Raw genomic sequence first — 24,787 nt, forward strand, 5'->3', positions numbered from 1 at the left:
ATAATACCTGAGCACCCGCAGGTCCTTTTTCAAAATTGTTTCAATTATTCCTAACACACTTAGTCTTCTTATACCTGGCAGAGTAAGAGTGTTGAATTCATTTTTTTACAAGTCCTACTGGGGTGAACCTGGGTGACTCAGTAGATTGCGTGTCCAACTCTTGATTTTGCCTCAGTTCATGATCCCAGAGTAATGGGATTGAGTCCCACATCAGATTCTGCACTGAGCATGGAGCCTGCTTGAGATTCTCTCTCCTTTTCTCTCTGTTCCTCTCCCCTGCTCATGCATGCTCTCTTTCTCTCTAAAAACAAATAATAAATAATAAAAAAATAAAGTCTTACTGGAATTTTCATTGGGATTGAACTGAATTTACAGATTAATTTTGGAGAACTGACATTTTACACTGATGGCATCCATTCCTTGAGCATGGTATAGCACTCCCATTTATTTAAGGCCTTTATGCCCTTAATAAATTAAATTTTCTTTTCTTAGAGATCATATGCATTATTTATTCAGTTAAATTCATAGTGTATAGTTTTAATTGTTATTAGGAATGGCATCACAGAATCTGTTATATTTTTAGTTAGCTATTGCTGATGCAGAGGAACACTACTGACTTTTGTAAATAGATCTTATATCTGACATTCTTATGAAATCTCTTATGAGATCTATAGTCTTTCTGTTAACTTACTCGGGATTATCTCAATTGGAAAAAAAAAAAAAAAGAGTGAGGAGATACTATGGCAGGGGAGATACCATGATCACGAAGGTAGTTTTCCCAGGATGAGGCTCATCCATTGCATTCCAGATGTCTTGACTCTTGGGATTTCCCCAAATGAGGGAAACTTGACTGCATAATTTGTGGTAGTAGGGAAATGTGTTCATGCTCTCCCCTCCCTGTGCCACCACACCAAAAAGCAAAACAAAATAAAACAATCCAAAAACAAGAGAGAGGGGAGAAGAGGAAAGAAAAAAAAGAAGAGGAAAGAAGAAGAAATACTTTCTCTGAAGCAGATAAGGAGCAAATCTAGTAACCTATATGTAGCAGGAAGAAGAGAGAATTGAACCTTTGTGGAACACACTATAATCATCAGCTGGTCTGTTTAATGGCACAGGCAATTTCTGCTTTGCATTTGCAATGATCAACTTATTCAATTCTGCCTCGTAAATACTTACAATTACTTTTGGCTTCCTTATTAATATGCTCAGTCCTTTTTGCCCTCTATAATTATGAATTTCAGAAAGGTATTTTATTACAAAAGATTAGAACCACTTGTATTGTTTTATCTCAGCAAGCAGAACAGTAGTCAATATTCTATGTCTTTCTTTGAACAGTCATTATTAATAATTCTGAACATTCTCACCAGTACTCAAAATGAGGAAAAAATTTAGTCCTATGTGTTGGAGGAAGAAAAAATCTCTTCAGTAGTTTCCTGAATGATGACTATCAAAAATGGCTATGTCAAAGTGATCCTATTTGCCTGATGATCCAAATTTATTTGCTTAATAAGAGTTTTAAGAGATTAGTTGCATCAAAATATACCATTCTCTAAATTGAACACTATCTACAAAATGAAATTATGCTCCATTGCAACAAACTTGGACAAAGTTTCCATGCAAACATATGACTATAGAATCTGAAAATTTCCCCAAATAGTCACAAGAAAAAAACTAGATGACTTTAAATATTTTTAAGATGTTTTTAATGTTTATTTATTTTTGATAGACAGAGATAGAGTGTGAGCAAGGGAGGGTCAGAGAGAGAGGGAGACACAGAATCCGAAGCAAGCTCCAGGGTCTGAGCTACCAGCACAGAGCCCAACATGGGGCTCGAACCCACAGACTACAAGATCATGACATGAGCTGAAGTCGGATGCTCAACTGACTAAGCCACCCCGGTGCCCCAAAACTAGATGCCTTTAGAAACAAGTTCCTGAAAATGATTAAATCAATTGGGACTGAAAATTTCTTCACCACCTAAAAAATCCAAGAAATCATTTGGCCAACAAGTAGTTTCTACCAGAATAAAAGTGTAGCACTTGGCAAAACTTAAACATATGTATTTTAATGAAAAAAACAAAAACAAAAACAAAAACCTTTTTTTGAAGTAAGCTCTATGCCCAACATGGGGCTTGAACTCAACCCTAAGATCAAGAGTCACATGCTCTACTGACTGAGCCAGGTAGGTGTCCCTAAGCATATGTATTTTAAACAGCATCAATTGGATTTCTACATAAAGCTTTTTGTAAGCTAAATTAAATCCAGTGCTAAGGCATACAAAAGAAACACTAAGATTAGTTCTTATTTAAGAGAACAGACTTCTATGTATCCATTAAGCGGGACAGATAGACAAATTTGTAACAATGGGATAATCTTAGCTGCCTTTAGTAGAGTAGGACTCAAAGTAAAATATAATGGCTTAGCAAGAAGGGAGAAAATCATAACAGAAACATCTTTATGAAGATGATCCCGTATAATTCTAAGACACGAGAATGTGACATTTAATGGAAACGTTTTCAAACAGAACAGTACTGATTTAATGTAGGTCATCACTAAAGGCGGCAGAGCCACCAATGGTATTGCTAACTCACTGTACTTTGTGTATATCTCTGTGAAAACACAAGTTCACACTATGTCATAATTTTGAGCACTTGGCATTCAGAAATTATCCCTTCCTCTCCTGTTTTGTTTGTTTGTTTTAAAATTTCCTGTACTCAGCATGGTGGATAGGTGTGTAGTAGGTGTTCAATCTTGGAAATGTTTTGTGTTTTCAAGTGATTTGATTATATGACTTAAGACTTTGAACTATTTCTAGATGTATTCACTATTACTGGGTTGTCTAATAGGCATAGGACTTACTCTGCTTGAGCCACAATACCCTGAATTAGTTCAGTCTAGACCAATTATTCTAACCTCCAACTTGGACTTTTAACTCTGCCAGATGCTATTTGACAGTGGATTCTCCAATACTGAAAATCTTGCCAAGCATACATTATGTAGTTGCATAATTACAGCTTTCTAATACTCAGTATGGTATTATTAGCTCAAGCTGTAGCTCATTTAGTGTACATAATTACAGCACACTCAGCAGTGAACACTGACCTACAAAAAGGGGGGGTGGTTTCTGGTGCTGTTTTTTTATCTACTTCAATTAACAATGTTTGTAGTTATTACTAAAACTCCAAATTTTGACAAAGTTTGATATTCACATTACACTTTCATGTGCCTCTGGAATACCTAACATCACACTGATATTTTAGAACTATGATTTCTGCTAATGGTTATTAAATATTATTTGAATAACACTTCAGGGTTTTGTTTTGTTTTTCTTTTCCTTCCTCTGGTGGGTGGCTGGTGGCAAAACAACAAGGGATAAAATGGTTTAAAAGAGTATGAGTCTTAAAGAAATGTTCTGCTGGAGAGTTATCATTTGTTAAATTTTTAGAACGCCTAGGGCATATTCACACTTCAGGAAATGACACTTTCTTGTCATCATTCCATTTACATATTTCACAGCATCCAGTACCCGTCTTTAAGAGGCACAGGAGTTAGCCCTTAAGCAAATGGTAGTCCTAGGTGTGTTCTCACAGGATTTGGGATTGTTCTGGACATGAGGTATTAAGTCTTAGAGGAACTTGGGAGGGGCTCCAGTTGCCTGGGCATTTCCTCTCTGACTAGCTTCACATCTTATTGCTCCCCTGTCACTGTTACACATCTCCTCTGAGCCACTTTTCCTTGGCCTACATGCTCCTTGGGGCTTACCTGCACTACAAGAAAGATTAAAAACTTAACCCCAACATATGGCACTTAACTGCAAATCACAATATCAATAGTTAAAGAACTTTATTTTTAAAAAGAGATGTCCTGAAGACTATTCTTTTACCTTTCCTTAACTGAATTGTCACGAATAACAAGAGCTAATGCTTTCGCACATTATTTCACACTTGTAAATCTCTGTGAACCTTAAGAAGAAATCACTTTAAGTGTGAAGTATATTTTCCATTTTATTCAAGTACTCAAATTCAAAAAATGATTTTTAAGGAAGAAGCTTCAGTTTTCAAACTAGTCCTAATTTACATTTTAATTGGAATATTAAATATTCTGAAGGTGAAAGCCATGGCTGCTTCAATTTTAACGACCTCTTTCCATTTCCAAATACACATAAAAGTAATTTTAATTTATGTGGTTGGAAGTTCACATACTAATATAGACAGGAAAATTGATTTTAATTCCATAAAAGTCTTTTTGGTATTATGTAAAAAGATGCTTAACACCATAATCAGTTAAATAAAGGGGTTTTATTTTATGTGGTAATTTTTCAGACTGTGGTTTGACCAATAACACACACACACACACACAAACACACACACAGAGTTTTCTTTATACTAAACCATGTTATAATACGGTTCCACTTAAAACATCTTGACATTTCCCTTACACTGGTCTTGTGACCATTATAGAACTGAATGACTATTATGAAACTCAGTGATAGGCTACATAAAAAAAAAAAAAAAATGGGCCTCTCTTGATAAGTGTCAATAAAGTACAGATATGTTAGCCCAAGCCTCGCTTTGGGTGAGCCTGAGCCCCGCTTGGGGTCTGCACTCTCTTTCTCTCTACCCCTCGCTCACTCATGCTCTCTCTGAAAGAAAGGAAGAAAGAAAGAAAGAAAGAAAGAAAGAAAGAAAGAAAGAAAGAAAGAAAGAAAGAAAGAAGACAAGACCAGAGATTAAAAAAAAAAAAAAGACTTTTGTTCATTGCTTTCATTCATAATTGAAGGAAATATGAATTTAATTAGAGATAAATTAAAATAAAGATGTCTTTTTTTTCCCTATCTAGGTGTACAGACCCTGAAATGTATGCATAGTTATCCCTGGTTCATGCCTTCCTTTCACCCATCCTGTGTAAGGACTATAAGGACCCCGTACTAGACTTATTCTGTGCCATTCAAAAGAGCAGAACCAGGCTCAGTGGGTTCATGTTATAAGAAAGACAGATTTTTGCCTGAAACTAATATAACACTGTATGTTAACCACACTGGAACTTTTTTTTTTAAAAAAAGCCCACATCTACCAGTAAAAACATTTGGGTAACAGTATGTTTCATTTCTGATGAATACTTTAGAAATAAATACTAAGATTATACAACAGGCAAAAAAAATTAAGTCAAATTTCAGTTAATATAATGGAGAATCTCCCAAAAATTAAAAAATCCTCAAAAACAGTAGACCACATAAAATAATGAATTTTTCATTGCTAAAAACTTCAAATAAGGTTGAATGTGATTAAATAAGGATTTCTGTATTAGAAACGAAATAAAATGTAACAAGAACAATGTTTTCTAGACATGTGGAATGCAGCAGGCCTGGTAACACTTGCCAGGCACCGCACTTCACCTTCAACAACTCATGCAATTCTTTTTTTTTTTTTTTTTTAATTTTTTTTTTTCAACATTTTTTATTTATTTTTGGGACAGAGAGAGACAGAGCATGAACGGGGGAGGGGCAGAGAGAGAGGGAGACACAGAATCGGAAACAGGCTCCAGGCTCCGAGCCATCAGCCCAGAGCCTGACGCGGGGCTCGAACTCACGGACCGCGAGATCGTGACCTGGCTGAAGTCGGACGCCTAACCGACTGCGCCACCCAGGCGCCCCCCAACAACTCATGCAATTCTAACAGAATACTGGGACGTAGGCATTATCCCCTGAATATTAGCTCAGGGATTTTTAAATATCTTGGCCAGGCCAAACATCTAAGAGGTTGAATTCAAATCAAGGTCTTTCAGGCCCTGAAGGTTAGTAGTTTCCAACTGAAAAATGGAGTTAATAATACCTACTTATAGGATTGTTATGAGGACTTAAAAAAAATAATAAATACCAAGTGCGTATACCAGACTATCATGGATAATAATATTCTAGGTACTTTACATGTATAAACTCATTTCATCTTCAGAGCAACTCTATGAGGTAGATGATATTATCATCCCCATTTTACAGATGAGAAAACAGAAACGCTAGGATGTTGAACAGCTTGCCAAAAGTTACACAACCAGTAATTGAACTTGAACCCAGGCAGTCTGACTCCAGGTTCCAAGTTGGTAACTACTATGCTATGCTGCAGTCAGATACGCTGCTAGCAATTTGTTTTATACATTTGCAAGATTTCTCTTCTCAACAAGACAATTATTGTTGAGGGTAAAACATTGTCTTAATAAAACTAGGGTTGTTTGAGACATAAAAATTCAAACGAGGCCTACAGTTTTTTTCGTCACTGTACAGTTCATAAATGTAAGATCTCTGTCATCCTAACTTTAATTTACTTTACATGCTAATATCTAAGTAGGAAAGAGCTCCTCACTTCTTGATTCTTATTCCTCCACTCCTACTTCTGTCAAGGCTGTTGGAAACAAAAACAAATGACTCCGAGACAAAGCAAAAAATCTGGGCAGGTCTCCTATCTGACTTTGAGGGAGATCAGCAACAAATCTATCAGCTTTACCTAAATCCCTCTGCAACACAAACAATAATCATTTAAAAGAACCTTACGATTTCATTTGTAGATTTCGCCCCTTTTTGCCCACCCACCATATCTTCCTTGTAAGTACAAGACTTTTCAGGATCCATCCCTGTCAGTTTGTTTCAGAACCAACTTGTTTTGCCTCTGTCACCTGTTTCTTTTAGTCATTAATATTATTATTTATAATCTCTGAAGACTTTTTGTTCTTGGTTGGTCACTGACAATGTACTCTGGGAAGAAACAAGAACCACCCACTCTCAGGGAAGCTTTGTAAAGTGCCACTTTGATTGTTGCTAAGCCGGGTTTCTCTGTCCTACGCTGGACTCCAGAATGATGATTCACAAGCTGAGATTTAAGACTTGCTATTTCAAAGAGACAAACAAAATATTTATTTCTGTCTTTCTCTAGAGAAGTTATTTGAGTCACTCACATGTCTCTCTTGGTATTTAAAAGGCTATAGTTTTAAGTAATTATATGACAATCTTGATAAATGGATATAAACTGCTAGCAAAGCAGGGTGTTACTATTGTACTTGCAAAGAAAGCAGTGTTTTAACATTCACATGCGTTCTCTCATTTGATCCTCATAAAAACTCTATGAGGTTTGGGGGCGCCTGGATGGCTCAGTTAAGCGTCCGACTTCGGCTCAGGTCATGATCTCGCGGTCCGTGAGTTCGAGCCCCGCATCGGGCTCTGTGCTGACCGCTCAGAGCCCGGAGCCTGTTTCGGATTCTGTGTCTCCCTCTCTCTGACCCTCCCCCATTCATGCTCTGTCTCTCTCTGTCTCAAAAATAAATAAACATTAAAAAAAAAATTAAAAAAAAATCTATGAGGTTTTAATATCTTTGTATGAGTGACTGAAACAAAGTGGTTGAGCAAGCCACCAGAGGGCCTGTCCCTGGTATGTGGTAGAAATGGAACTCAATCCATGTCTGTCAGATTCCAGAGCTCAAGTTCTTAAACCTCTATATTCAGCTCTCAGGGACATTTTTCAACAACCCAGACAGGCCACTGGCAAATACTGCTGAAATACTTGGTTTACATCTTCTACACTAGAGTCTTCTATCCACTTATAAAAATGTACCCCAAGCTACTTTCCCTGATATTCTCTGTGTCTTTAAATCCTTTCAGACAGTTCTGTTTTATCTCCTGATCACCATCCTCTGTGCTGCTTAGTCTCAAGAAAAGTTACTTTTAGCAAGAAGTCTCTTCTGCGGGTCAATTTCACAAATGCGGTCACAGCCATTACCCTTCAGTGGGATCAAGCTGAGTCCGGCTGAATCATCCCTGGGGTAATGAGCTGAATAGAGGCTGTGTGTCAGTGACAGCTAACTCATACCCTACAACACCCACCTTTAGGATCTTCTAAGAAGCGGGAAACCACTAGGCCAAGTCACTGGGGGGAAAATTTGGACCCCAGTTATCAAATTCAGATTTCTCACTGTTTTGGAGAACTAGCAACGCATACACCTGTGAACAATATTTTCCTAGAAAAATCCTTTTAGTGTCTCCAGCTGTTCCTTAACCTTCTGATTAGGTCTTCATAATTCAAAAATAACTGCCAGAGTTATGCAGGTGATTTTTGTTAGCTCAAGTCAAGCACTTGTTCCCTCATACTTAAGGTGCCTATGGCTGCTTTGCTAAAGGATTGTTTCATCAATAAATACTGGACTTGACCTTATACCTCTGTTGGCAGCACGGAAGTACAGAAATGTTGTAAGACATCTGGTAGTAATGATTATAGTAAGAAGCATTTCATGGGAATTTATTCTCTTCTTTAAAAGAAATGTAGACTATAAATACTAGAATCTGCCACAAGAAGAAGAGAAAATCTTAGGTTGGCGGAATTGGAGAATTTTTGTGTTGTTATGTATCATTTTGACTTCAGTTTGCAAAGCTTTAGAAGTCTTTAAATAAATACAATTAAGAAGAAAACCTTTTTTGTGAGCCAGAGAAGCATTTTAGTATTTGTTTTGATTTATTTTTAATTTCTTGCTTACTAAAAAAACTATGAAAGATATTTTCTATTTTTTTTTTAAGTTTATTTATTTTGAGAGAGAGCATGAGCAGGGTAGTGGCAGAGAGAGGGAGAGAGAGAATTTCTCTGCACTGCCAGTGCAGGGCCCAACATGGGACTCTAATTCATAAACTGTGAGATCATGACCTAAGCCAAAACCAAGAATCAGACACTTAACTGACTGAGACACCCAGGCGCCCATGAAAGATATTTTCTAAAATAAGACGTAGTAATGGCTGATAAACACCCAAAAAATTGTTGTATCTAATTAGTGCAATTTTTTTTTTAATTTGTGAATTAAAAACAAGAGAGAGAGAGAGAGAGAGGAAGACAGAGAGAGGTCATCAATGGTTGCAGTGGTATGGTTCCTATAGCATAGGTGAGTTTAAACTGAAACAATCCTTCTGACAAATTAAGTCTGCATAGGTCCAACAGCAATCAGTCCAAGCTGAAATAGGAGGCAGGAGCAATGTCACCAAAGAAAATTGGGACTGATTATCAGTGTGTTTGACCAGGTCAGAGGAGTTTTACAAGCAAAAGTTGTGGCAGAAAGACAATGTAATCTAGTATGTATGTAGATCAGATCAGATTTATATGTATGGCCATAATAATGTAATTATCTAATCTAATGTTAATTAAGTCATTACTAATAAATACTAATTTAACCTAATACAGGTTATAAAACTATATTTGAAGCATGGGAATTGGAAAAGCATGTGTGTGGTGGGGAGGAGAAAGTGATGAGGTAGGCTTCAACCTTCATCTTTCATAATAGGACGTTGCTCAGAATGAATTGAGAGATGGACGTAAGAGTCAGACATACTAAGATAAAAATATCAACTTTCCTATTGAGAGACAAGATTTGGGTTCTGGAAGATTTGGGGGGGAAGCGATCCTAGGAAGTAGAGTGAGGATGTGGGAAAGAGACAGGGAAGGGAGAAAAGCCAGTAAAACATGGGTCAGGGAACTCAATCCCCCAGGGAAACTTCTGAGAAACTGTGTGGAACCCACCTTAGAATTGTCCTACCAGGGAATGGGGAAGCTGGTCCCACTAGCTGAAGATGGTGTTGACTGCTCTGCATTTCCGCTTCCAGTAGCACTAAGCGCACCTGTGGGGCCAGAGAAAGCCCTTCTGTGGAAAAGCAAAGATGCAGAGGGGTCAGCCAGATGGAAGCCATCGCCACAGCCACAGGCAGGTAAGCTTAGAGACGGGTGTTGCACAGGGGTGGGGTGCTAACAGCTTCCGTCAGACATCCGCTGGACTGAACCATGAAGGGTGAGCTTCCTAATATTTCAACTGCGAGTTGGGCCTACTTAGCCACTCTATCACTGGCCTCACACACAGAGGGCAGACTCTGCCTCAGTATGTGCACAGAATGGAAGCAGAAGGCACCCTGCCTCAGGCAGGTGCACACAAGAGAAAGAAGAGTGGGCTGAGGCAGGCCTCCTTACTAGCCAGGTAAGTCACTCCTCCTCTACAGAGGAGGGAATGCCAGAGGAGAGAGAGAGGAAGGGCCCCAACAGAAATCAGCATATAAAAGCTAATACTGCAATTAAAAACAACAATGACAGAAAGGAGTGGAATTCACATATTATTTCAGATTATCAAGGTATACACCCCCAAACAGCTAAAAAATTGCAGAAGTTATCTTTTGGAGAGTGGGAATTGGACTAGGAGGAATAGAAAAAGGACTGCTCTTTTTCACTACAATTTTAATCATGACATCTTATTATTTTAATCTGCATCCATGCATTATTTTGATAAAACATTAAATTTGAAAAAACTATATGGCAGACCCACCACACTGAGGAGGAAAAAGTTTTTTTTAACAGATATGACAGAATAATCCCAGTTATAAAAAATTCTACATGAACAGTTGTTACTTTTATAATCAGGAAAATATACATACATACTAAAAATACTTTAAAATATATAAATAAAGCATAGATGAGTTGGACTCACTGATACGGTCCTTCTACATTTTATACTTACAAGTATTATACTTATTAAGTATTTGATTTTATTTCAGTAATTAATTCTAAGAAGCAACAGTGAAAATAAATTTAAGAACATGAGTGGTTACACTATGCTAGTTCAAACACCCCTGTTTGATTGAAATGTCTGGGGCCATCGGGATGTAAACAAAACCAGTGAGGTACCAATGTGAAATGCAAGAAACTCCGGATTTGGAAGAAAAAAAAGAAAAAAAAGCCTAAATTGGAGTTCTAAATCTGCCACTCACTAACTCTGATGTTGGTTATGTTCTTGAACGTCACTGAGCCTCAGTTTCCCTCTGTAAAGGGGGTGTAACAATGCTTACCTCACAGGATTATTTTTGAGATGAAGTGAAATAATGTATGAAAGCACTGTAAACAGTTATAGAAATACAGGTATATATTTGAAAAGTGTTTTAAATATTAGATAGTAAAACAAAAAAATACTTATAGATAACCTATTAATAGAAGAATTATAAAGGCACATTTTAAAATTAAAATTTCAAAAAACAATAAAATTAAAAGTTCATTAAAAAATATATTTCAATTTAAAATGTATATGAAGATAGAGGCACCTGAGTAGCTCAGTGGGTTAAGCATCTGACTTTTGGCTCAGGTCATGGTCTCGTGGTTCATGAGTTTGAGCCCCGTGTCAGGCTCTGCACTGGTAGTGTAGAGCCTTTTTGGGATTCTCTCTTTCCCTCTCCCTCTCTGTCTGACCCTTCCCTGATCTCTCTCACATGCACTCTTTCTCTTTCAAAAGAAAAAATTAAAATTAAAAGAATTAAGATGTTGATGAAGATAAAAATTTCCATCACTAGGTGCTAGCCAGTACCTTGGCATATTTATAGCAATCCTGTTTTTCACATTACAATTTTTTTATCTCATTATAAAAGAAATATGTGTCTATTAATATATCCTCAAATGTGTCTTCACCCAAAATGACTTTCAATGGTTACAAAACATTTCATCAAGCAGCTGTGTAGTAATTTGACATCTTCCTATTGTTAAGATAGTTAGGTTGTTTCCAATTTTTCAGTATAATTGACTTGGGTTCAGTATGTTCCTAGACAAATTGTTACACTCTGACTCAGAATTGCCTATTTACTCATCTGTTTCCCTACACTGGACAATAAGCTTTGGGAGGAACTACTTCTTTTATGCCTTTGTTACTTACTGCCTAGTATTTTGTCTGGCATATAATATCTACATATATAAATATGTTCTCTGTGAATGAACAAAGGAATGAGTTAACGAATGATGGTACTTCTCTACAATTTAAGTGGTATTGTAGGGATGCCCAAGAAAATGAGATAATTTTTATGAAAGTGCTTTGTGTGTTTTAAACTTCATTATCTTTTAATCAGCATTATTTTTGCTGTTTTTGTTGTTACCATGAACCAGAACAATAAGAAGGAGACATTTGAGGGGCAGATGTGGGTGTCAGTGGGGATATGATATGGGAGAGAGGGGTGAGACACACCTCTTCCTCTCCTAGACACTGGCAAGCAGGCTCCATTTAGAGCCCTTTGTCTGCCTTGGCAAGGACACAGCTTTCATCTTAATAGAATCCTCTGCTGGCAGTGCAGTAAGTAGCTGTTTCAAAGCAGGAAGGAAAAACAGTAAAACGAATGGCTGTGGGAAATTGTGAGAGGAAAACATTTTTCTCATTTTATACTTAAAATTTGAGTTAGGAATACACAAAGGGGAATACATGGAAAGAAATGCAGACTGCCCCTGCATACCTAAGTTCTATGCTTGAGGCCAACACAAATGTGTATTTGCTAAAATCTGGATGTAATGTGCTGAAAAAACTGTAGAGGTTAGAAAGTCTTGGAAGCAGTGTGTATTACAGGAGGAGTGCTATATTAAGGTAATTTCTGGTTTCAAGGGTGCACCAAGGAAGCTTCTGGGTGATGGAAATAGTTCATATTGTGTTGGAGTGGTGGCTACATGGGTGTATACAACTGCCACAACTCTCTGAACTAAACACGTAGGATCTCTGTGTATTTTATTGAATATAAATTGTAGAGGCTGCTTTTAGGCAACTAACTTAAGCAATGGAAACCTGAACAAGTTTAAAAGATCCCATAGTGGCCACTGAGGCTGAATACAAACAGGCCCATCAGGTGGCCCACTTCAAAATATCCATAAGCCCTAGCTGACCAACTTATACCCAGGCACAGGTACCTAAAAAGGAAAATTCCTTAAGTTCCCATACCTTCTTACTCACCCCCCCACCCGGCCCCCGCCTAACTACAGCCTCCCACCACTGCCTCCTGGCTGACAGTCTCTCCTTTGCTGTCTAGCCTGCTGCTCCCTTGCAGTGTATTCAATAAACTTCTATTTCCTTTGTTCTGCCTTGGGTGAATTCTTTCACCACCAGTGCCTCTGGCCTCTACCCTATCAGATCATGCCAAATAAATTATAACTCAATTTGAAAAATTATTAAGTAATAGAGAGACTCCTGGGTGGCTCAGTTGGTTAAGCGCTGGACTCTTGATTTTGGCTCAGTTCATAATCTCACGTCCATGAGTTTGAGCCCAGAGTCAGTCTCTGCACTGTGGAGCCTGCTTGGGATTCTGTCTCTCTCCCTCTCTTTCTGCCCCTCCCCAACTCGTACGCACTCTCTCTCTCAAAATAAATAAACTTTTAAAAAATTATTAAGTAATAGAGATTTTCTTTGTGGTTGCAAAAATAACATACATTCATTCTAGAAAGTTTAGAAAATACTGATAAGCACAAAGAAGGAAATAAAAATTATGTGGACTTTTATTGCCCAGAGATAATCACCCTTAACAGTTTGTGTCACTGTTATCTGAGTTTCCATCATCCCGCCATCCCATTTAGGAGGCTACCTAATAAAGCAATATTTATCATAATATGGACATAATGACCCAACCACTTATAAAATTTGTTCCCACCCAACATCCTCTAGCTTAACATGAGGTTTCATCCCCACCCATCCTGTCAAAGTGCTGGTCAGGCAGCCATTGCCTGAATGTTGGATATAAACATCCATAAATGTAATGGAAATTGACCCTAAAGTGAATTATAATTTTCTAAAAAATCAAGGTATACTTCATAAAGTCAGTGAACATAATGTTGGAAAACTGCTGGGTCATGTAAAAGCCATGGAAAAATAAGGAGTCGACCCGATGTGCCTGTACTAAAAGAAAATAAACAGGTCTGATGATAAGCACTTCAAAAGAGAATGATTCGACTATTAAACATTACAAGAGGCTCTTTGGAAAATAATGAAGCCCTCAAATTATTTTTGTTACAAAAGTTATGATAGTACTATAAATGTCAGCCATAAAGTGGTGAAGAATATTATACCATACTACGATAAAATTATATTAAAAAGAAAAAAGCTAAAATCTCAACATTTTAAGTTTTTTCCCAAACATTTAAAAATTTTTTTTCTATAACATAGTAGCTCAAATATTAACGTGCATGGGAATCACCTGGAGATCTTGTTAAAATACAGATGATGATTCAACCAGGTCAGGAGAGGGGCCATAGAGTCTGCATTTGTAACAAACTCCCAGGAATGCTGATTCTGGTAGTCTCTGGCCCTTACTTGAAAAATAAGACTGTAAAATTGTGTTTTCAGTAGATTCACTTTACATGGCCTTTATTCAATACTAATTATCTCTGAATATTAAGAAACTCCTCTCTATCCTCCCAGCCATTTCTAATTTAACTGTTCTAGACACATACAATATACATTTCTTAAAATCACGTGAGGGCTCGTTCAAACAGATTTTTGGACCCTGATACCCACAGTTTTTCTCTTGGTAAATCTGGGGTGGGGTCCAAAAATTTGCCTTTCTTACTAGTTCCCAGGTGATGCTACTCGTGTTGGTCCAGGTATATGTGCCATGAATCACTAGTTTAGACTGATAGCAAATAACTTCAGGGTGTTGTTTACAATACTCAAATTAGACATTCTGCTTGTAACATCTGAAAAACAAAGAACAAGATAGAAATTGTACAGATCACAGGAACAAGCCCCAAACATTAAACTATCTAAATGTTCCTGCTATTTACTGAACTCAATGATCCAGCTCACTGCCCAAGGTTCAGTATTATTTTGTATATGATGTATGTCAGTGTTCTCTGTTTTGACTGCGAAATTATTTTTATTAATGATTCTCTATGATTTGTATTTTTAATTATATTTCCAAAGAGAGTAATAAAACTACATATATTAGATATGCTTAGATTATCAATTGTTTTATGTCTTTGCTGTTCACAAAGGATTGCCCTTCACTTTACAGGTAGCAGCTCTATCATCTTGTGCTTGCATTATTAGAATGTGCAAATTCATACATATTTATTGGTATAAACTACTCACTACACACATTTTCTTTGTATGGATCCTTTCAGACAATCCTCTCGTTTTGAGAAGATAAATGCAGATAATACAATCTTCAAATCCACTTCCTATATTTGTAATACAGTGCAATACGATGCAATAGGCAAAAAATCAACAATCAACTTAAGACTTCACTATAATAACCCTCGTCCTCTGAGGACCCACCACTCAGGATACTGCAAACCTTTAATTACTACTCTTAGTATTGTTATTCAGTAGGCAGTGTAATCATGTAACTTCATTTTCATCCAGCACACAGGTTTGCTATCAGTCCAGAGTGCTGTCATGGGAAGCTATGTCAGATACCCCAGGAAGAAGCAGAGTTTGTAGTGGCTAAGCGCTCTAACTCTAGAACCAGATAGTATATAGTTCACATCCTGGCTCTATCATCTACTATGACTTCTGCAGTCTTAAGCAAGTAAATGGATCACTCTGCTCTCAGTTTTCTCATCTGTAAAATGGGAATAATAATAGAGCATATTTCACAATATCATTGTGATACTCAAATAAGTTAATATGGTAAAGAATTTAGAACAGTTCCTGGCACAAATTTAAAAGGCAATAAATACAGCTATTTTATTATGTCCCTAACACTGAACTGGAAGTCAGAAGACCGGGGTTCAAGTCTTGGCTCTGTCACTAGTTTTGTAACTTTAGATAAGCTATTTCGCCTTTCTGAGCTTTGTCTGCAAAACAGGGCTCACGATCCCTGCCTTGCCAAGCTGACAGAGTTGTGATCTCAAATAAAATAGTACATGTAAATGTGCTTTAGAAAACTGTAAAGCACTATATAATAAAAAGAGTCAAAAATCCTTTTTTATAGTTTTCTCTTATTATAAACCTTATTTTAATGCATTTAATTATATGAAATATTTTATAGAATAGAAATATGATCAAAGCAGGAAAGTATTCTGAATGAATACTTTCTTTTCTTAAATTTTTATAGTCACTTATTTAGCAATTTAATTTTTTTCTGAGATTTAATGTTTATGTATTTTTGAGACAGAGAGAGACAGAGCATGAATGGGGGAGGGTCAGAGAGAGAGGGAGACACAATCTGAAGTGGGCTCCAGGCTCCCAACTGTCAGCACAGAGCCCGATGTGGGGCTCAAACTCATGGACCGTGAGATCATGACCTGAGCCAAAATCGGATGCTTAACCAACTGAGCCACCCAGGCTCCCCTTTTTATGAGATTTAAAATGAAACTCATTAGAATAAAATTTCTACAGTGTCCTTTTCTCCACTAAAAATAAAAGAAACGTTTTGCCATCACTAGTCTTCTAGCTGTCTAGTATGGTATAGTATAAAAAGTGTGGGTTTTGAGAACAGAAGACCAATACAGGTCCCATGTGAGCTGTGTGACCTTTCCCAAGTCATTTAAATGTTCTGAGCTTCTGGTTTTATCACAGGAATGATAGTAGCTGTACAGCCCACCTCCCTAGGTAGGCCCTAGAGGGAACCTAATGAAAGACAAATTTTCATAGTTGCATAGGTTGAAGATAGCATCAGATATATATTTAGACCATGAATCAGTGAATTTTTTTCATAAAGACTGAACAGTAAATATTTTAGGCTTGGCAGGCCATAAGACTCTGCCAAACTACCCAATTCTCCCATCATTGCACAAATGCAACCATACAGTATATAAACAAATTGACATGGCTGTATTCTTTTTTTTAATAAAAGTTTTATTTGTTTATTTATTGAGCAAGTAAGAGTGGGGGAAAGGCAGAGACAGAGACAGAGAGAAAATCCCAAACAGGCTCTGTGCTGTGAGCACAGAGCCCAATTTGGGGCTCGAACTCACGAACTGTGAGATTGTACCCAAGCCAAAACAAAGAGTCAGACCCTCAACTGACTGAGCCACCCAGGTGCCCTGGAATGGCTGTGTTCTAATAAGACTTTTGTGGTAGGGTCCCCTCCTAAGGGGAAAAAAAACAAAACAAACCTCAAGGCAACCTGGCTATACACGTATGTGACAACATCCCTCATGACCTTGTAACATGAGACCATTTAATCAGACTACATGTCTGTGTGCTACCATATATGAGAGACAAAGAAGTAGGAAAAAAAAAAAAAAACTAAGCCACATGGCGTTCGGGGCTCAGTTCTTCGGGTACAAACCAAACTGAGCCGTGCCAGCAGGAATAAAGTTGCTTCCTGGAAAGAAAAGGCTCGGTGTCACAACTCTCTGTGCGAGAATCCTGCTACCCTTTGTGGACACTGAAGTTTGGTTTTCATATAAATTTCACATGACATGAAATATTCTCCTTTCAATATTTTTCAAACCATTTAATTTACCATTCTTGGCACAGAAGCAGGCAGTGGACTGAAACTGGCCTATTAGCCATACTTTACTTACCATGCCTAGCACATAGCAGATGACAGTAGCTAATATTAGACATATAACGTTGATTTATAAAATGTAAACATTAGGTATAATCTATTAGCAACTTTCCTGTTCTTCATCATGACCTGAAGACTATCAGCCATTGTCCCATTATCACAGCTGTACTCTCCCAATAGATATAATTCATCTGGAACTGTGGGCTTGGCACCCTCTAAAGCATTGATTTAGACTCTTACTAAATCTTTCATATACATCAAATTTTAATTTTCTCATTTTCAATTAAATGTTAAAAATCTTTTTTTAAGTAAAGTAATTCTCATTCTAAAACTTTCAAAACACAGAGAAAAGTAAAAATAATGAGAATCTCTCATAATGATAGCATTCATATCAGTTCCTGCTTATGTTTTCTACCTTCCCCTTTGAAGACTATTCTCTTTACTGAAAAAACAAAAAAGAAGTAAAGCAACAGTTAAGCGGTTACACTTTCTCTGCCATCTGTCAGTATTACATCATTTTCTACCTCCAAACATAGCTTTGTTTTGTTTTGTTTTAACTGAATTGTATTTGTTATCCTCAACTTCAGCTGGTTCTGCACTTTATCCTTCCTGAGTTTTTCTTCCATGTGTGTCCTTGGTTGTGAACACCTCTTTCTATCATCAGCATTTATCTTAGCAGAGCCCCATTCTTTTCAGCCACATGTTGTTTCTTTGGTATTTTCTTATCAGCTTTATATGTGATTGTAATTTCTTACAACCCATGCTTCCCTATGGAAGGGATAAACCTAAGGATAAAATGGAACCATAGAACACTAATAAATAATATTTTTTTCTGATTTTCATCCCAACCCTCTATTGTGGGACTTGTAGCTAAACTTTTTTTATTTTTTATTTTTTTAATGTTTATTTATTTTTGAGAGAGAGAGAGACAGAGACAGAGACAGAGACAGAGTGTGACCAGGGGAGGGGTAGAGATAGAGAGAGAGAAACACAGAATCCGAAGCAGGCTCCAGGCTCTGAGCTATTAGAACAGAGTCCAATGCGGGGCTCAAACTCACAAACCACGAGATCATGACCTGAGCCAAAGTCAGACTTTTAACCAACTGAGCCACCCTGGCGCCCCCTGTCGCTGCTCTTAAAGTCTCGTCCAGTTGTCTCTAGGAAGCTCATAGGAGGTGTGAGGAAGCTCATGTGCTCATAAACAAGTCATGTCAGCTATCACCTCTGTCTGCCATGATTCTCTCCTACTCAGGCCCTCTTTGATGACATCTGCTGTCCAAACCTTTGCTTCCCATGAAGTTAGTTGATAGTGCCTGGCCATTGCCTCTACTGCAAGTGATATCCATACCAAGGGTGTTTTCTCCTATAGCTACAAACTATTAAAATCTCTCCCACTCTTGAAACTGGTTCTCACTGCTGCAGGGTAATGAGGGCTGGCCTTTACTGCTGCTACCACCATCCCGGCTGGTCACCATTGTAGACTCATTAAATGTTAGAGTTGGAGGAGGCAATTTCTAGAGTCTTTAATGCGCTGAAGCCTGCTGCACCAAAGTCGGATCACAGCTCTTCCCCTCTGTGTGTTAGCATTAACAGATGAGTAGCAAGATAGGATTGTCTTGTTATCCTAGTATCTTACACAGTTCGTTGAAACAGAGATTTCATTTCTTGTATTCCCCCCTCCTTAGGACTCTAACATGGGTTTACAGACTCTGGGTCAGAGGCTAGACCTGAGACATAGACAGCGTGCTCTACTAATTGCCCCTCTTGTGTGGCCAGTTATTGGTCCAAACCTAAGAGCACTACTTTCTCTTCCTTTAGAATGAATTCTTTCCCAGGAAACTCCATTTCCTATCATGCGCAATAATGGAGGACTCATGCCCTGACACTATACATGCAGGCATGTCTGAATGCCAGTGGTGATTAAAATTTAGGTTCAAGCCAGAATCTTCCACTGCATCCGAAGAATTCTACCCCTTAGTCTCTCTCATTTTTCTTAATCTATTGTCCATTTTTAATGATGCTGGCCATAAAACCAGAGTTGTCTTTACTCTGAGCTTTTAGAAATCTGTTTTTCTAAAATCTTCCATATGTTTTTATAGTGGACATCTGTTGTTTTGCATGTCTCCTCAAGAACACTGCTCCATCAATCCTGCCTTTACTCTCCTATTATCATCAGTTTCCTCTCTCCACTAGATCATTCTACCAACATATAAAATTTTCCCATTAAAAATAATCTTCTCTTGACATCCCTCTTCTAGCTACAGCTCCATTTCTCTGTTCTGTTTTATTGCAAAACACAGATATAAACTATTTTTTTTTAAATTTCTTTTTAATGTTTATTTTTGAAAGAGAGAGACAGTGTGAGCAGGAGAAAGGCAGAGACAGAGGGAGACACAGAATCTGAAGCAGGCTCCAGGCTCTGAGCTGTGAGCACAGAGCCCAATGCAGGGCTTGAACCCACAAACTGTGAGATCATGACCTGAGCCAAAGTTGGGGGCTTAACCAACTGCGCCACCCAGGTGCCCCTGTATTGTTGTTTTTGATATTTGTAGCCTCCAAATTCTCTTCTCATGAAGATATCTCTCTTGAACAGACTCTATAGGGTTTTTTCACCTTCAGACATTTAAACTGCTCATGACAAAGCCTCCAAGTAGTTAAATCCAAAGGTCAGTCCTTATTTTCACTTGATCTCTCTCTTTTTAAAAAAAATTTTTTTAATGTTTATTTATTTTTGAGAGAGAGAGAGAGACAGAGTGTGAGCAGGGGAGGGGCAGAAAGAGAGGGAGACACAGAATCTGAAGCAGGCTCCAGGCTCTGAGCTGTCAGCATAGAACCCAACGTGGGGCTCAAACTCCCCAACCATGAGATCATGACCTGAGCTGAAGTCGGACGCTTAACTGACTGAGCCACCCAGGTGTCCCTCACCTGACCTCTCTTTATTTGACACAGTGATCTCTCCCTCTTTGAAGTATTTTATTCTCTTTCCTTCCAGGATACCACATTCTCTTCGATTGCCTCTTATCTCATTGGCTGCTGCTTCTCATCCTCCAGTCTTCTTTAGGGATCCCTTATCATCATCCTGACATCTAAACATTGAAGTACTTCATCCTTGGGAGTTCTTTTCTTCTATACTCTCTCTTTCCTTCAGTGATCTCATTCAGTCTCATGTCATTAAATATCACATATATACTGATAAACTCCACAGCCAAGAACTCTTACCTGAATCCTAGACTCATATGTTCCGCTGCCATCAACATCTCCACTTTGAATCATAACAAGTATCTCAAATTTAATAAGGATGCAGTGGAACTCCAGTTCTTCCACAAACCTGTTCCTCTCACAATTTTCTCCATCTTAGTTAACTCCAGCCTTCCTGATCACTCTTACCAAAAACCTCAGAGTTATCCTTGATACTTTATTTTACTTCTCCAGCCCTCCCCCCAATTCATTACCTTGAAAATATATCCAGAATCCGACCACATTTTTTTTAAAGTAGGCTCCATGCCCAGTATGGAAACCAGCATGGGGCTTGAACTCACAACCCTGAGATCAAGACCTGAGCTGAGATCAAGAGTTGGTCGCTTAACTGACTGAACCACTCAAGCACCCCCAGAATCTGACCACTTTTAACCCAGTCCACTGTTATCATTTTGGTCTAAACTATTAATATTTCTAATCTGGATTATTGCACTGATCTCTTACCTAATCTCCTGCTTCTTCCCTTTGGTCTACGTTTTTCAATGTCAGCTAGATGATATCACTACTCTGTTCAAACTCTCCAGTGGCTTCTCAACTCAATCAAAGTCAATAGCCTTCAATACATTTTATAATCTTTGATCTCCTCTCCTACTCTTCCCTGGCCCACTTGAGCAAGATAAAAACCCACATATGCACTGCTGTTCCTTCCCCCCTTTTACCCAGATATCTACAGAGCTCATTCTCTTATCTGCTTTGGCTCAAACGTCCCCTTCTCAATAAGGGCTTTTCTGATAACCCTACATAAAACTGCAGCAATTCCTATTCCTCTTCCCTGATATTTTCCTACAGTACATATCTCCACCTGAAATATTACATATTTTATTAATGTAGCTGTTTATTGTCTCTCTCATCCCAACTAGAATGCAAAGTCCAATGAAGCAAGGATTTTTGTTTTTATTATTCATTGTTATGTATCTGGAATCTAAACTAAGCCTACATATAGTAGGTGCTCAGTAAATATTTGTTGAAGCAATGAATCCCCAGCACCTGTAATTCTTGTAGTAGAACCTTAATTTTCCTTTATGGAACAATTCCTTTTCAGTCCATTAGTACTGACTTCAGCTCCTCAGCTTCAGACCTACTATGTGCCTAGTATATTCCTACCCCCACCCCTCACACAGGTCACATAATTGGTTTAGAGATGGGCCCATAACACAAACCTGTCAAATGACTCTCCAATCCCAGAAATCTGTGGAAAATGTTGGGAAAGAGATATCTCTAATGAGCTTGTTAACCTTGAAGGACAGAAGCTCAGAGCTATTGGAGGCCATCTTGCCACTATGAATGGTGACCCTGTCTTAAGAATGAAGACAGTAGACAGAAAAGCAAATAATAACAAAAGAAAAATACTGTTTCTTGATGACTTATTTTGAAAACCTTGATCCGACTGTGACTGAGTCCATTTGAATTAGATTTCTGCCACTTACAACTAAAGAATACTAACAAATTCATACTCTACTCGCAGTGTCCAACTCTAATGTGACACTGCCTCTCTTTCTTAATCTTCTTGTAGCTTCTGTATACTTCACTGACTGGTTTTTATTTATTAGTAAAAGTCAATTTCCTAATTGCTTCCTTAGTCTTCTGAGTAATAAAATTATCAGGTAGGAAAGTAAAGAATTTTTTTTCTAATTCTTTGCCTTTAGTAGAATGGAACATTTGATACACATTGGAAGAGTTGCCATTTCTCCTCTGAATTGCCTCTGTGTCAGTTTTGTAACTGGAATTGGAAAGCAGCTTCTAGAACATCTGTCTGATTAGGTGACAAGCAGCATAATCCTACAATAATATCACTTGCATTTTCCCCTTTTTATATTCATCAAATTCCTTTCATTATCTCTATCCTGGCACTTTTAGATCTCCTTATAAGTGAACATTATTTTTTAAGTCAGGAAACATTTATTGAATCCAAACTTCATACCTCATATTTTTCTAGATGCTAGGAATATAAAGATGAAATTTTGTTTTGTTAAATAGCATTATCTTAACACATAGTAGGTGTTTGACAAACATTTGTTGAGTAAGTAAGTAAGTGGATACACTGATATGCAGAGCTACTTGAATATTCACTGGATCTATTTCCTCTGAACAAGATTTGCCTTTCTGTTGACATATTTTAGTCCATTCCAACAATTCTTGGCAGTGAGATAACAATAATTTTGATTTACAAACTACTAACTGACAATATACACAGTGTTTTATTTATATTACCACTATTCCAGTCAGTAATCTTTGGGTGAATAGGAACAAAAACTTATTCAAGTTAACTTTAATGAAAAGGCTTTATAGTATATTGCAAAGACGTGTTGTCAAAGCAATCTAAGAACACTCATAAAGAATTGCTGTAATAGTGCCAGAGAGGAGTTCTGGATTCACTGCATTTTTGGAGACCTCCAACAGCAGAAATTCATAAATGTGATCCTTATGTATTATTGTTAATTGCCATGACTCAGTGGTATTCTACATGCCTGCCTCCTTGTCTTGTACTCTGGTCAACTGCCACTCCTGGTTCAAGCAGCTCATGGCCAGAGTTACAAAAACATGACATTAAATGGCAGTCGGCATTCAGTGTGGGAATGACTATTGACAGTGGTGGAGATGGTGGTGAATTTAGGGGAATTTAAGCCTTATTTAAAATGGACTGCCAATTGTTGCCATGTGGGAATATGGATCTATTGTTGCCACAATGTCTGACTTTTTACAAGGAGCTGGAAATCCTGAGCAAAATTTCTTAATTTTTGAAGGACGGCAACTAAGTTTTAAAAAAAAGAAAAAAGCAAAGAAGAAAACCCTGAATGGGCAAATTCTCTGTCTCCCTCTCTCTCTGCCCTCCACTATCAAAAATAAATGAACATTTTTTTAAATCTTAAAAAAAAAGTAAAAGAAGAAGAAAACCCTACATGGACAAATCCTATGCAAAAATGGTTAATTTAGCAGGTCTACCTGCTTATTCTTAGAAAGGTCTACTGATAATTGACCCTTGGCTAGCATTTGGGAACCTGAACTTTGGGAGGGTTCCCACCATTCCTAAAACTGATAAGAGTGACTCACTGTGCCTGAACTGTTTGTACAAACAATATAGTTTATGCCAAGCAATTGCTTTCTTTCTGGGAGTCTGGAATTTTGGTACATGCCTGGCAGAAGCTGCCCACATGATCAGTCCCCAATAAAATTCTGGGTGCTGAGCCTCTAACGAGCTTCTTGGCTGGCGGCATTCTATATGTGTTGTCATAACTTATTGCTGGGGGCAACTAGGCACATCATGTGTGACTCTATGGGAAAGGACCCTTGAAAGCTTATGCCTGGTTTACCCTGGACTTTTCCCACCTGCTTTTTTTTCCTTCACTGATTTGGCTGCATATCCTTTGCCATGATAAATCATAGCCTTGAGTATGACTATATGCTTAGTCCTGTACGTCCTCCTGGTGAATCATCAAACCTGGGGGTGGTCTTGAGGACTCCTGACACAAGCCCAAACAAAACTTATCTTTGAGCCATGTCCAGTCCACAGGATATTACTTTTTAACTTCTAATCTAAGAATTGGTCATGGGCAGGACAAGCACCGCTCCAAAATGGAGCATTTTTCCATGCCTTATTTCATTTAACCCTCACAACCCTGCAAAATAAACATTTTTATAATCCCATTTTACACATGAGGAAACTGAGACTCAGAGAGCTTAAGCTTGCATTAAGTCAAATAATCTATAAATAAAAGCGTAAGGACTCAAACAGAATTAAATCCCATTTTATTTCCATATTGCCTCTTTGAAATTATATTTCCCTCGTCATGTTAAAATTTCAGAATCACTTTATTTTTCATTTCTTATGCATAGCATTTATATCTCTGGAGCTAAAGGGTTCTTATCACTTTTCTTTCTTGAAATATCTGCCTTTCTCTTATTCCATTCCAATCTTCCCTTCTTGTCAGCCATGAATGAAGCTTTCCGAGCCTGTATGGAAAGTGGAAATAGGCATGGACAAGAGAAGGGAAGGATAACCCAGCAGTTTGGCCCACCTTTGCTGGCCTGTCAGGAATCTCAATAACAGGGTCTGAAGTGGTGTGGAGAATGCAGGACTAATTTGGGTCCACATCCAAGAGAGGATATGATGATTATTACTGACTCCTAGACTATAGAAGTTTTTGTCAGCGGGACAATGATAGTTGTTCCAGAGGGATCCATGGTGTTTGAAGCAACTCTCACTCAGCATCTAAGGGACAGTGGAATACTTGGGGTATCAGGTTAAGAGGGTAAGAAATGAACAGGCAGGTTGGC

General features: G+C 37.9%; 1 long non-coding RNA gene and 1 other non-coding gene across 4 annotated transcripts in view; one reads left to right on the forward strand and one right to left on the reverse strand.

Moving 5' to 3' along the window:
- The window catches only part of LOC131519187 (uncharacterized), a 166,537-nt gene that overhangs the window by 91,574 nt on the left and 50,176 nt on the right, over positions 1-24,787 (reverse strand). The window lies entirely within an intron of this gene.
- On the forward strand, positions 736-896 carry LOC131484216 (U1 spliceosomal RNA). Its single transcript, XR_009248116.1, has one exon. It is a non-coding gene; the product is annotated as a U1 spliceosomal RNA (small nuclear RNA).

This window comes from Neofelis nebulosa, chromosome 8, assembly GCF_028018385.1.
Source record: "Neofelis nebulosa isolate mNeoNeb1 chromosome 8, mNeoNeb1.pri, whole genome shotgun sequence".
In the NCBI taxonomy this organism is placed as follows: domain Eukaryota; kingdom Metazoa; phylum Chordata; class Mammalia; order Carnivora; family Felidae; genus Neofelis; species Neofelis nebulosa.